This window comes from Theropithecus gelada, chromosome 5 (assembly GCF_003255815.1).
Source record: "Theropithecus gelada isolate Dixy chromosome 5, Tgel_1.0, whole genome shotgun sequence".
NCBI lineage: Eukaryota > Metazoa > Chordata > Mammalia > Primates > Cercopithecidae > Theropithecus > Theropithecus gelada.
In genome coordinates, this window is record NC_037672.1 from 86,525,510 (window position 1) to 86,529,844 (window position 4,335).

The following is a 4,335-nucleotide window of genomic DNA, read 5'->3' on the forward strand; positions in this document are numbered from 1 at the left end:
TTTTTTTTTTTTTTTTTTTTTTTTTTTTTTTGAGACAGGGTCTCACTCTGTTACACAGGCTGGAGGGCAGTGACGTGATCACAGCTCACTCCCACGGTCAAGCGATCCTCCTGCCTCAGCCTCCTGCATGGCTGGGACTACCCACATGCACCACCATGCCCAGCTAATTTTTAAATTCCTTTTAGAGACACAGTCTCACTGTATTGTCCAGGCTGGTACTGAACTCCTGGGCTCAAGTGATCTTCCTGCCTTCACCTCCCAAAGTGTTAGGATTACAGGTGTGAGCCACTGTGCCCGGCCAGCACACAAATTATATCGCCTAGAAATCAATCAATAATTTCACTAAAAGCCAGAAGATAGAACTAAAATTATTTAGGGTAAATGTGTGTCTTGTATTTCTTAATTCAGCAACAAATTAGTTATGTTTATGCAACCATCATCATATAAAAATAAAAACAATTATAATTCAGTGGATCTTTTTTCACTTTATGGGAAGCAGGTTTGGTTTATCTGGCTTCAGTGCTTTTCCCTGCTGTTTACTTTTCACAAGTAAGTCATCTTTATTGTCATTTTGTTTTTACTGCAAAGTTCATTGGAGTCATCATTTTTGAAGAAACCAAAAATAGATGAGGTGGGCCCATATTGTGGTGGCCATTTCTCTGATCTTTAGAAAAATTGTTCTCCATATTTGAAAACTAAGAATGCTTATAGAAGGACAATCTAACAGTCTTGCTATTTTTTTTTTTTTTTTTTTTGAGACGGAGTCTCACTCTGTCACCCAGGCTGGAGTGCAGTGGCCGGATCTCAGCTCACTGCAAGCTCCGCCTCCCAGGTTCACGCCATTCTCCGGCCTCAGCCTCCCGAGTAGCTGGGACTACAGGCGCCCGCCACCTCGCCCGGCTAGTTTTTTGTATTTCTTAATAGAGACGGGGTTTCACTGTGTTAGCCAGGATGGTCTTGATCTCCTGACCTCATGATCCGCCCGTCTCGGCCTCCCAAAGTGCTGGGATTACAGGCTTGAGCCACCGCCCCCGGCCTCAGTCTTGCTATTTATAAGACACCCGAATTTGACTCCCATTTGAATGGATGTTTATCCCTGTCAAACTTATGCTTTGGACAGCAAAACACGTAACTTTTAAATTTTTGTTATTATTTTTGAGACAGAGTCCCCTCTTGTTGCTCAGGCTAGAGTGCAGCGGCATGATTACGGCTCACATCAGCCTCGACCTCCCAGGCTCAAGCTATCCTCCCACCTCAGCTTCCCAAGTAGCTGGGACTATAGGTACGTGGCACCACACCCAGCTAGTTTTTTTTCTATTTTTTGTAGAGATGAGGGCCTCACTACATTGCCGAGGCTGGTCGTGAACTCCTGGGCTCAAGCACTCCTCCTGCCTTGGCCTCCCAAAATGCTGGGATTACAGCCATGAGCCACTGTGTCCAGCCGAAACTCCTAATTTTAATGAGAATGGCATCCATTGAAGGCATTGTCCCCAATTGCTTTGTGACATCAGTCCTGGATCAAATGCAAACAGATTTTTCCTTATGACAAATTCTGCACTATAGCCCACAGTATTATATTGCTTTACTCTGTTTTTTTTGTTTCTTTCCCTGAGGTGGAGTCTCTCTCTGTCGCCCAGGGTAGAGTGCAGTGGTGCAATCTTGGCTCACTGCAACCTCTGCCTCCCGGGTTCAAGCGATTCTCCTGCCTTAGCTTCCTGAGTAGCTGGGACTATAGGCGTGCGCCACTACGCCCAGCTAATTTTTGTATTTTTAGTAGAGACGAGGTTTCATCATATTGGTCAGGCTGGTCTTGAACTCCTGACCTCGTGATCCTCCTGCTTCGGCCTCCCAAAGTGCTGGGATTATAGGCATGAGCCACCGCACCTGGCTATATTGCTTTACTCTTAACATAGATTAAATGCCTATTACCTGATAGATTTTGTATGGCACACATTCAGAACATGCATTTTCTTGCATCTCTTGCTCTTTTTCTACTCTCCTTAAGCATTCATAGGCATGCATTTTCTACTATGATGGCTTATAACAAAAATCTGTAATACTCTTACTTGTGGTCATTGCTGGCTATGTAATTCGCTGAGACCAGTGCAAAATGAAAATACGGGACCTCCTCTGTGAAAAACAGGAAAAAATACAGTTAAAGATACTAATGTAATAGGGATAATAGTGATACTGGAGTAACTACATGAGCTTAAACATTGCAAAACTAATAGTTGTGATGTCGTAATTTTATATAATACAATAAACAATAATCATTTATTAATGTGATGTCCTGACTACTATATTTTTCTGGCTCATTTTTCTGCAAATTCATCAAAATTTATTCTTTTCATTTCACTTTCATTTTCAATAGATATGAAATTTATGTCACACAATTTCTTTACCAATAGATAAGACTGAAAGCAACACCAGCCAGTCTTGGGAAATATAAAATCACAAATAAATTTTGATAATTTTTCATTTTGTAAAGGATCTTTCTACTGATGCAGCTGTTAAGAGTGTTTCATAAACTGTGACAGCACTGATATAAATTTCTGATAAATTATTTTGAAATATAAATTTTAGTACTTCTAGAGTTGTTGGTTCTTGTGGAATAATTTTTCTAAAGGGACTTAACTCCTTAGACAACTCAGTTTTAAGTAAAAATCTGAATTTAATTTTAAGTATAAATTTATACAATGATATTTTAATGTTTCTGCAGACATAAGGAAATATTTCCTGAAACTTGTGGAGGTCTTACAAGAAACTGAAAGTGGCTTCATAATTTGTATATAATTCATAAGGCCTGTTTATGTATTCTGTCACTGACTCTTCAATTACAAGAAAAAAAAATGTTTAATTATCTTTCTTTTTTTTTGAGATGGAGTCTCGCGCTGTCGCCCAGGCTGGAGTGCAGTGGCCGGATCTCAGCTCACTGCAAGCTCCGCCTCCCGGGTTCACGCCATTCTCCGGCCTCAGCCTCCCGAGTAGCTGGGACTACAGGCGCTGCCACCTCGCCCGGCTATTTTTTGTATTTCTTAGTAGAGACGGGGTTTCACCGTGTTAGCCAGGATGGTCTCGATCTCCTGACCTCGTGATCCGCCCATCTCGGCCTCCCAAAGTGCTGGGATTACAGGCTTGAGCCACCGCGCCCGGCCTTATCTTTCTGCTAAACAAGCTAAACAATTGGTTTGTACTTCCTAGGAAAATAGCATTCTTTTCTGTAGAATGTGACAATCTTTAAACTTAATTTCTGTTTCTAAGCCTGAGGTTATTTGCTTTGCAATGTTGTAGTAGTTTTCAAAACTAGACATTCTAAATGCTTCAAGAATTCTAATAACCCCCTGCTATGCTACGACTATGTTCATGTATACACTTTTATTGTATACATGTTTTACTAATTTACTGACAAGTTAGCGGAATGAGTTCCTGTCCCAGTACTCAGGGTGGAGAGTTACTATTTGTGCAGGTGATGCAGGGCTAAGCTCTGGGAAGGGACAGGCGAGCTGGTCCCTTCTCAGGCGACCAGTGGGAGCACTGCTAGTTCTGGCAATGCCCATATGCAGAGCCCTTTCCTATCTTTGGAGCCACAGCCACCACTCTCCTGACTGTTACTTCTGCTGCTGCCACCATTACCACTGCAACTGGGCCCAGATACTGGCTCAGCTGCACTCTGGACTGCCCTGAATCATGCGCACATGGATGCCTTCCTGGCTGGGGTGTTTCCACTGCTCATGTGCATGCTTCATTGTCTCACTGGCTTCACTTGCCAAACACAAATTCAAAGATAAAATCACTAAGAATTCCAAGACAGCAACAGCAGAGGATTAAACCCAGCATGGGCCCCTTCTGAGAGTGCAACTGCACAGCATATGGTCCTATAAATAGTCTATTAGGTGTCAGGATTTGGACTTTTTGTAGAAGAGAGGATAAGGTGACAAGAAAATGATGGGCACTGACAGATTTCCTCCATGATCTTAAAGCAATAGGTTGTTGATAAATCTACATCATCTTCATACTGAAATGTATGCTCTTTGAGAGCAAGAATCTTGTCTTATGCAGCCCTGTATTCCCCATGGGACCTACCTCTGTGCCTTCCATATAGCAGATGTTAAGTACATTAGTTTGAACACATAAATTGCTATTCTTCCATTTCAGAAGGGTAACGTGTAAAGAGTTGGGAACAGGTGGTCCTTTTATTTAAGGCATTAAACTGATCAAAACTGGTATAAAAAAATCTGATCTTCTTGTCTGATCCAGGAGGAGAAATATCATTAGTAAGCATTGTGTTTTCTGTGTTCTTTCCACAAATGTGCCCTGTATAAACTTCCTGAGTTT